Source organism: Diaphorina citri, unplaced genomic scaffold (assembly GCF_000475195.1).
Source record: "Diaphorina citri unplaced genomic scaffold, Diaci psyllid genome assembly version 1.1 scaffold1285, whole genome shotgun sequence".
Taxonomy (NCBI): Eukaryota; Metazoa; Arthropoda; class Insecta; order Hemiptera; family Psyllidae; genus Diaphorina; species Diaphorina citri.
The window spans coordinates 80,474-91,381 of record NW_007378714.1 but is presented as its reverse complement, the minus strand read 5'-3'; the positions used below and the strand labels follow the sequence as shown (position 1 = coordinate 91,381).

General features: G+C 35.9%; 1 long non-coding RNA gene across 2 annotated transcripts; it reads left to right on the top strand.

The window, feature by feature from the left end:
- The first annotated feature begins 7,904 nt into the window (after positions 1–7,904).
- LOC113469913 lies at positions 7,905–8,903 on the top strand. 2 transcript variants are annotated; one of them, XR_003393179.1, is made up of 2 exons: positions 7,905–8,060; positions 8,872–8,903. It is a non-coding gene; the product is annotated as an uncharacterized LOC113469913 (long non-coding RNA). The 2 variants fall into 2 exon arrangements; XR_003393180.1 differs by lacking the exon at positions 8,872–8,903 and adding an exon at positions 8,702–8,732.
- The last annotated feature ends 2,005 nt before the right edge of the window (positions 8,904–10,908 follow it).

Sequence of the window (10,908 nt, the reverse complement as noted above, 5' to 3'; positions counted from 1 at the left end):
ACCATTTAAATTCGAAAAGTCATCTCCTGAGTCAATGGTTTAAAGACAGGAGATGGTGTAAACCAACCGGTCATCGTCATATGGAACGATTCACGCTATGAACGTAAGTCCTAAACTATTGTGAGTTCTGGCACATCCACTAATTTAGCTCTTGTTTCGAAGCCAGATGTTTTTATTACAACTTTGTAAACAGTACCTAGTTGTTTTGAGCAACCATGTTAGACTTACAACCTTTTGAGGTTTTATGGTACCTCCTGAGTCTACCAATTTTTTCCTTAAAGGATCCCATAGAGAACCTTTTCCAGGGTACATTTTTAGTAGTGTTCATAGGGTGATATAGAATAATCCACAGGGTCAAAGAAAACGTTATTAAAAATAATAATAATAAAAATCAAAATATACTCCAAAGAAAGGTTATGAAGCGGTCTACATTTTTGGTATGCAAAAATATCCCCATCATTAATAGAAATGGCATTTTCTGGCTTTTTAGTCAAAAGTGATCCTATTCACCACGCAAACTGTATTCACCTCACTTTACCGAACTGTGTTTGCTACAAAGAAAGTTCATTTGAAAGAAGCCCTAAATACCTATGTGATTCAATTCATACACATAAAAGTATAATAATTACACCTATTGTATGTAACTGTAGTCCAAAATGCAATTTTTTAAGCTCCCTGTAATTGTATTTAACCTTGACGGTAAAGCAGAGCTTTTTCACAACTTTTGTGGATATCACAACATTACTAAGTGCCTCCTTTGCAATCAATTTCCACATTTCAATAATCCTTTTACACTGGTAATCCCGCCACTGGTCGCTACTCGTTTAAAGCAGCTACTCAATTGTCCTCACGAGGCTGAGTGCTCCCCGAACTCCAAGCACAGAGCCGAAAAAAACCTCGGCCCCGCCGGGAATCGAACCCGGGCCTCCTGCGTGCAAGCCAAGTGTGATACCCACTCGGCCACGGAGGTTGCTACTTTCTATAATTTTGAGTAAGTGGAGTAAGTATGTGAATATTCTAACATCAGGTAAATCTACAATTCTACACGGTGAATTTGGGTATAAGTTTGAGATCGATCTATACAGGGGCTTCCATGTTGGCACATTGGGGAGATTTAAGGGCCTTAAACAAACCTCTACAAATACGAGGTGGGATACACAAATACCTAAATATTACCATAACCCAAAGCCTCACTGCTACCTGTCTCCACCTTTCCAGATATTTGTTTAGGATATAGATGCAGATGAAATGGCAGAATGCTTTGGAAAACAGAGGACTGAAAATCAACAGGACGGAAACAGTGCAGCTAAATTTTGGAACCGAGCAAAGACATGGAGAACAGGTGAAAGTAGTAGATAAGTTAGAGTATGACTAGTGAACAAAGAAGGAGACCTGGATTGTGAGACTGTCCATCGAGTGGCTGTAGCATGGATGAAATGGAAGAGAGTGACCGGAGTATTGTGATAGGAAGATGAACTTGAGGATAAAAGGAAAAGTGTACAAATTAGTGGTTAGACAACTCGCGAGAAAAAGAATGAGCCATCAACCATCAAAATCGGCCCAGTAGTTTTGGCTGTAGAGCGGTCAACGTCAAAGAAGAGGAAGAAGAAGAAGGAGAAGAAGAAGGAGAAGAAGAAGGAGAAGAAGAAGAAGACGCAGCATATGCTGCATATGGATCATTAGTAGGACCTATTTGAATCACAAATCACCAATCGATATGAATTTCCCATTTTTTGGTGCTTCCCCTAATGGCAGAAGAACATGAAAAAATGAAAATTTGAATAGGCCATTACTCCGGCCCTGGTTATCGGATAGAGCTCAAACTTGTACCAAAGTAGGTACTACGTTCTTTAAGACCTTTGATATGATGTATCACAAACAGGGGGTTCTCATTGAAAATTTTCAAGTTGGCCCCCCTGGGGCCGATCCTGAAAAAGTCCCTGAATTTTTACATAGCCTATTAGAAACTAGACAAGCCAAGTGTGATACCCACTCGGCCACGGAGGTTGCTACTTTCTATAATTTTGAGTAAGTGGAGTAAGTATGTGAATATTCTAACAGGTGAATCTACAATAAAATTCTACACGGTGAATTTGGGTATAAGTTTGAGATCGATCTATGAACCCGAGCCATTGAAAAAGCTGAAATAAATGGGCGTTGAGGTGAGTTGAAGTAGGTAATGCAAAAGTGGTGTCGAAAAAAAGTAAGGATTTCACTTACCTGTTAGTATTGTACTTTTTAAATTTTTGAAGGCTATATTTTGAGTCCATTGAACCTTTTGATACTGGAAGAGATTCTAAATTCGCCATCAGTAAGTTTACCGCTGCTTTTTGTTCTTCAATGTACAATAATTCCATTTCCTTGAGCACAAATTTAGGCATGAGTTTTCGATTCTAAAAAGGAAATAGAAGTCCATATGAAATCACATTACAAAATAAAGACTTTGTAGGGCATTTGAAACACAAAAAGTTATCTCTAGGTATTATTTTTCAGTGTTTGGTCTCTCTCTAAAAAGGTGCCAGTCTGCCAGTAAATTGTAAACTTTTTTTTTATAGACTTGGTCTCGTGAGATCACTCTCTACGGAGTGTATGTTGGCAAAGATGGGGGGGGGGGGGGGGGTGGACTTTATGAATGCACTGTATTATAGAGATAAATAAGAAAGAAAAATAACCAACCTCTAGATCCCTTTCTAAAAACAAAATTTCCACCCTGGAAAAGCAAGTTGTTCTTACGTAAGAACAGAAAACAAAATTTCTGTTGAAAACATAAAAATATTCCAAGAGTACAGAACAGGTCACAAGGATGGGGTGTAGAGGTGGCAGAGTAACCAGGTCAATCGATATTCCAATAGTTATTCCCTACTCTTCTCATTCCTCCGTTTAAAACGTGTGCGGTTTCATTACACCCTTTTACTCTGAAAAATGTTGAAATGTTGCTCAAAATACGTAGGAAATATATGAAATGTTTAAAACTATAGACGTATGGAGCATAGGTACCTACTTGAAAAAGTTTATGAAATGTATATAGAAAGAGCTTATACCCCGTCCTCTCTCAGCATCTGTGATATGAAACTTACCAAGCTTTTAACTTTTGAGAAAACAGTGCGGGCGGAAAAATCCATAGAGGGAAAGTTTTCTCTGTTTCTGAGTCTGAGTCATACTCACTTGAAATGACATTGATTTTGTAACTCGAATAAGTTATAATCTATTCAAAGAATCACAACAATGGTAGACATTTACATTGTTTACAAATTATTTTAATAAAATAAACTATGAATGGTGGATGGACCGCCTCGGCGCGGCGTGGGCTCATACTGTCCATGTCCATGTAGGTACTTGTATAAAACATTTGAAAAAGTGAATGGAAATAAATTGGTAGGTACTTAATTCTTGTACACTATCTTGCTTATTTCCTGGATTTATTTGCGGGACAAGGATGAAGGAGAAGAAGGAGGAACACCAGATGCAGAGTCCGAGAATCCGAAATCATCCGATTTGGGTCCCAAATCAAAAAAGGTCATCCGAGTTGCGTCCCCGGTACCTAAGATTGAACCTATATACTTGAGACCATAAAGTAAATAAATAAGTATATAACGAACAGGGTGACCAAAAATAACTGTACCTATACAGTATGCTATAACTTCTGTATTCTATAGGCCTATAGGAACAAACTTTGAACATGAACGCTATTGCTGTTATTTTTGTACTTGTCTTTTGTGTTTAACCTAACCCTATAATAACACTGGTCACTGCTGAAATAGTGAAAACTCTTTTTTGCGTTTAATCTAACCCTATAATAACATTGGTCACTGCTCAAATTGTGAAAGCTCATTTTTGCATTTGACCTAACCCTATAATAACACTGGTCACTGCTGAAATAGTGAAAACTCTTTTTTGCGTTTAATCTAACCCTATAATAACATTGGTCACTGCTCAAATTGTGAAAGCTCATTTTTGCATTTGACCTAACCCTATAATAACACTGGTCACTGCTGAAATAGTGAAAACTCTTTTTTGCGTTTAATCTAACCCTATAATAACATTGGTCACTGCTCAAATTGTGAAAGCTCATTTTTGCATTTGACCTAACCCTATAATAACACTGGTCACTGCTCATTTGTGACACCTCCTTTTATAGCAACATTCCATTGACGTAACTTCTGAACAAGTACCGTTACATTTTCAACGTTATCGATTGTAGGTACCTGCATGATGGAAGCTGAAAAAATACTGCGTAAAGTATTTTTCGTCACCCTGTACTACATGTATATACCTTCAAACTAGGATAAGTATATAAAGTACCCATTCCATTGACGTAACTTCTGAACAAGTACCGTTACATTTTCAACGTTATCGATTGTAGGTACCTGCATGATGGAAGCTGAAAAAATGCTGCGTAAAGTATTTTTCGTCACCCTGTACTACATGTATATACCTTCAAACTAGGATAAGTATATAAAGTACATAGTTCTACCTCAGGTAGCTCAGGGACGCAACTCGGATGATAAATTTCAATCGGACGGACGCAACTCGGATATCACAGTTAGGACTCAAGTCAGATCCCCTCCGGAGAAGAAGACTACGATATTGTTTCCGGGAAGAACTACCTATTTAGAATAAGAGTTTTCCTCTTACCTTGTACTAAGCGCCTTTTCTTCCGGACTCGTCCTAGATGGTTCAATGTGATGCTGTTGTGCGACTCGCTCCTGCGGATAAGGGCCAGGATCTTCTGTGTATCTCTCGTTGTGAGTCGCATGATGTTTCACATGTCCGTGGTCAGGAGTATCCACATGATGTGACTGTGGTTTCTTGCTCTGTACTTGTTTAGGATGAGTGCGGGGAGGGCGGGTGGCTACTTTTTCTTCATCAGTGTCTTCTTCAGAAGAACTAGGGTCGATCATAACTCTGCGAGGAAAATCAATAAAAACAAAATTAGTGTTATGGGTAGCGTAAAGTGGAACGTCCTTTCGTAAGGATGTAACGTAAAAATATTACTATGTACCACCAAGGAGCTCTGGTCAGATATCAGTACCCGCATGACTTCGAGAAGCCACAGCAACATACATATGTACATATTCAGTCGAACCTGTCTAAGCGGGAATCCAAGGGACTGGTAATTTTACAAAAGTGTCGCACTTAGACAGGTTTGACTGTAAATGAAAAGCACACAGAACACCACCTATCTTCGGACTGGTAATTTTACAAAAGTGTCGCACTTAGACAGGTTTGACTGTAAATGAAAAGCACACAGAACACCACCTATCTTCCTAATAACTAATAACATTTCACATCCTAGCTTGGTATTATTTACGTACCTCTGTGGATCATGCTTCAATGAATATACTAAAATGATAATTTAAAGCTGGGGAATAGCAGATAGTGGATTTACCTTTAGTCTCAGGAAAAATGCTATCAACTTTTTCTCTGTAATACCAGCACTCCAGTAGTGTTTTAATCAAACTTGTAGAAGTTACCATTAAATTTCAACATCGACCTTCAGAAAGTTACAAAGAAAAGAGTTTGAAAGCTTTAAATAAGTATGCCTTATTGGTGGGATAACGTACGCAATGAAGCAATGGAAGTAATACTGAGAAAAGTTGGGAAAGGAAGGACAATAATACCATTAAATTTCAACATCGACCTTCAGAAAGTTACAAAGAAAAGAGTTTGAAAGCTTTAAATAAGTATGCCTTATTGGTGGGATAAAGTACGCAATGAAGCAATGGAAGTAATACTGAGAAAAGTTGGGAAAGGAAGGACAATATTGGACACTAAGGAATAGAAAAGTGGTCTGGAAAGAAAATATTTTGCAAAGAGATTAAATAATAGTGGAACAAAGAATGAAATGTGAGTTCCAAGTTTTGTCTCTAAGCGGCGCGCCGCGACGGTTTTTCATCAAGTTTTTCTGTTTTTTATTACCTATTTGTTTCATCATAATTCTGAGACCCTTTGTCTGATTTTGGTGAAATTTGGCAAGAGTGTTCAAACCATAAAGGAAATTTTAGTTCACATCCGGCCTTAGATAACAACTGATTGGTCAAGGGATTTAAAAGTGAACACTGGCTTATATCATCCCACCCTTTACCCCCAGCCTCAGCAGCGCGGGGGCCCCGGTCTCCGCAAAGACAAATTCAGAGGCCCCCAAAGACCAAAGTTTGGAGCATCTACCTTTCCTGTCAATCCATTGAATCAGGGGGCCCCCTGGTTCAATGGATTAGCTTGCTACCTATGGGTTACTCACTAAAATGAGATACCTATCTACCCAAAGTCTCATGACATGAGTCATGAGTACAATATTCATGAATCAGTGGAAATTTTGACCCTTTATATAAAGAGGAACCGAAAGTAGAAACCTATACAATACATACCTACCTAATGATAAGAAGCACGTCCAATTTAAGGACCACTTTCCTTTACTAATTTGGGTTAATACCATGTTCGTGTTTCCCCAGGAATTTACCCTTTTTTTCTGTCTGATTGTTCACCAGAATATATTGAGTGCCTGGTCGTATGGTCACCACGCCCGAGGTTGCTTAACTGTTCTGAAGAGAATCAGTATTCAAAGGTTCTGATATTGAGCTTAGACTAAAATAGGTATAGTTTACATGTTTACAATACCTAACGTACAATAAATATAAAATAATGTTATGATCTAAATGTTATGAAATATAAATTTGGTTCGAATTTTTCCTCTACGTACCTGAAAACTGCTTGCACCCAAAAATATTGCTTTCACTCTAACATGGAATTTTCAAGCATCTCATCACAGAAAAAATTCAATTCATTTCGAAAGATTTTTTGCTTAGGTAGATAAATACTTTTTGTGGTCAAAACAGAAACTAATAAAGTTTTAAAATAATGAAGTTTTGAAATAAACTGAAAATAAAAAATGGGAAAAATGATAAATGTGTTGAGCAATCTACCAATTGAATTAAATAAAGCTATTAAAATTCTAAATTTTCATGCTGCCTTTTTGTGAAAATGAAATTATAGGTATGGTAATTTAAAAAGAAACACGAACAACTGGAGCTGAATTTAAATTGCAATAAATTAAAACAAACATATTTATTCCAGCGAAAAATATCTAAACTAATGAAAATATAAAATCTTTTAATCATTTATCTAGAAAACTAAATTATTACCTTTAAAACTTTTCTTTTAAAATATTTTAAGAGTAAAAATTTTAAAGTATTTCTATCACCACGGACATGTTCACACAAAAGGAAAAGGAAAAAACTAAAATATAAAAATTTATAATGAAACAAAAATATAAGGATATGTAGAGAAAAGTAAAGAAAAACCTGCATTAGGTCGCGGGTTCTTTTCCCGCCCGGGGCGGATTTTATTTAAAAGATCAATTTCACCCTGATCTAAATTTAGATTACTAAAATTCTTAAATCTAGGATAAAAGTCAAATGGTAAATTATATACAGGATTTTTTCTTATAAATTCTAGTTCCTGCTCTTTTCTATTATCTCTGAATGTAATTAATAAACTGTTTTTTTTTTTTTTCCTGTATTTGCCCCTTCTTGTACATTGTTTTCTATTTTAGCGTAAGTTATATACCTATAGGTAGTTGTATAATTATTTGTTTTACTTTAATATCATCTTGAGAATGGGGTAACACCCGAAATACGCGTATAGATAAAACTAAAAGTCAAGATTAAGCAATTGATAAAGCGAACCCGAGTTACATTACCCTATGATTGATACAAACCCTAAAACTTTCAACTCCCTATTGATCATGATCAGTAGAGGTAATTTGTTTGTTTGTTTTTTTTTTTTTTTTTCATCTTTTTGCTTTCTATTATTGATCAGTAGAGGTAATTTTTTTTTTTTTTTTTTTTTTTTTTTTTTTCATCTTTTTGCTTTCTATTATTCTTTCTATAATTTTATTCCTAGGTTGTCTGATGAAAATTCCAACAGATCCAAAGACCCCCCACCCCCAGTACAGACAGACAACTTGAAGAGAGGTAAACGATTCAAGTGCGAATATGAAAACTGTCAAAGAACTTACAGTACGATTGGAAACTTGCGAACACATTTCAAAACTCACAAAGGTAATAATAGAATAATAATAAAATTTAAAATAATAAAATTATTCAATTATCTTAATTTATTAGTAATTTTTAGGTAATAATTAATATAAAAACTCTTGCGAGTTTTAGCACATTCACCTATTTTACTGTATTTTTCCTCTTTGCTTGATTCTTTATTTTATTAATGAGCAAGCGTGAAAATTTCGAAATTAATTATATAACATGAAAAATATAAGCCACTTAATGAACCAGCACACGAACATTTTTATTTTAAGATATATTTACAAATCTAAAACAACCCATTGGTGCATAGCGTCCTATTTTTAAGACGCTCGGAAAAATGGCCATAACAGGCCACAGTCAAGCAGATTATCTCCTGCCCCCCTGGACATTCAATTACGTTCCTCCGTCCCTACCCCGCCGCGCCGTCACTTTCCGATGACACCACCGGGGTCGACGCCCTAATGTCGCTCCTGAAGTCCCTGATCAGTCTGAACATGCATCATGCATCGTCGACTAAATTCAAGTCTAGTCCAATGAGGAACCGGCGCGAACGACATGCATAAAACATAGTTAAAGCGCCTAATGAAAAAAAAAGAGCTCTCATTTAGGATTACCACATTGAAATTTAACTTTTTCTTCACCATCCTATTTCGTTCCAGGTGAATACAAATATCAATGTTCAGAATCGTCGACTAAATTCAAGTCTAGTCCAATGAGGAACCGGCGCGAACGACATGCATAAAACATAGTTAAAGCGCCTAATGAAAAAAAAAAAGAGCTCTCATTTAGGATTACCACATTGAAATTTAACCATCCTATTTCGTTCCAGGTGAATACAAATATCAATGTTCAGAGTTCCACTATTATTTAATCTCTTTGCAAAATATTTTCTTTCCAGACCACTTTTCTATTCCTTAGTGTCCATTATTGTCCTTCCTTTCCCAACTTTTCTCAGTATTACTTCCATTGCTTCATTGCGTACGTTATCCCACCAATAAGGCATACTTATTTAAAGCTTTCAAACTCTTTTCTTTGTAACTTTCTGAAGGTCGATGTTGAAATTTAATGGTAAACGAGTGGATTACTGGTGCTTTCTATACGAATGTTACGATTCCCCAGAATAATAAGTCATGAATCGCCCAAAATGCCAGGATATATGTAATAGATCAGTTGCACTTACTTGGGTGATGTATCAAAGTCATAGAGCAGGAAAAATGAGGACTAACAGAATTTTTCTTTTTCTTCTACGACTTCTAGATCCCGAGATAAATCGATTAAAAAAATGCCGGTAAATCGTGAACTTTGACGTCACGGCATACGCTCCCGTAGGCGATGAAGTCACATTAAATGTCCCGAGCAAAGCTCCCTCGCAGGCAACGCATTAATGTGTTTGTGCGCATACGTTTCTGCGCAGTTCTTTCTGCTCCTCCGCTAGCATGCTTGCATAGTGGCGCTACCTAACGGACGAAAAAAACAACTGCATAAAATCTGACGTCACACATATTTGAACTCTTTCATTAGAACGGAAAATAAAAATTGAATTTTCGACCTTTTATTAAAGTTACTTTTTTGGAGTTTTGACCTCAGGTTTGGATTTTTCCCAACTTTTTACATAGGAATCGACAATATTTATTCATAATTTTTACCCATTTGCAACTGCTCCATTATGAAACTTTCCCACCTGATTAAAAATAAAATAGAGGATTTGCATTTGGGTTAAAATTATGAATAAAAGTTGAAAACTGCAAATCTGAAGTCAATACTATCTTCTCGAGTTCGAAAATTAAATTTTCATTTGCCATTCCAATGAAAAACTCAAGACAGTTCGAACGCCACGTCATAAAGTAAATAGGTACTTAGTTATAATTTTATTTTTAAATCGATTTATCTTAAGATCTAGAGGTCGTAGATGAAAAAGAAAGTCGAAGTCTCTAGTTCATTATTTATTCTAGTCTTCAACGTGAAAACCTCATCTAAATAAGTGCATAAGGTATATTGCCTTTTAATTTATCAGGGACAAAACTACATAATTATATAGACAAAGTGTATAAAAGTGTATAAAAAAGACCAGCAGCTATATGTATTTTCAGATTTTCACAATCCAATTTTTTCAGTTACTGCTATCTATGTCTATGGTATTGTCTGTATTCCATTATGTCCTATATCCCAGATACACAGAAGGAACAATTACTTTAAAACCACAATTATAATAAAACTATCCCCTCCGCTTCATAAACATTATCAATCTGCTTACAAATGTCTTTAGTAGATACTTTTCCAATCTTCTCATCCTCTTTCCAAGGGTGCTTTTCCCTGCAAAATCTGAAGAATATTTTATGTATAATAGGTATTCGTATGTACTAATGTACTATTATTTTCATCATCCCTACATTATTAAGGTTTCTACCTATAATTCTAGAGGTAATGGAGAGAGCTAGACTCTTATCTGTCCAAAAAAAAAAAGAAAAAAAAATGCGTTTCTTTTGCAATTTGATTAAAAAATACAAACTCTGAACTAAAAAAAAAATGTGTTGCTAACTTTTGTTTTAAATAGCCCGGATTAGTTCTAGCTGTTTGGGACATATTTAATACACAACAAATTTTCGTAGAAGTGGAGTATGAAGCAAAAAACTCATCAATGACAAGGACTCCTCCATAGCCTACAGCCCCCATGCCCCTATAACAAATGTGATTGTGCTTCACTGAACCATGATTAATGTTATTCATAGTAAGCGCATGTGTGTGATTACTGGTAGACCATACAGGTGACGGGTTATAGTAGACAACCTCAGGTTACATATCGCACATTAATTATGCTAGATATGTGCACATTGTTTACAAGTCAATGTAGATCACAGTCACATAT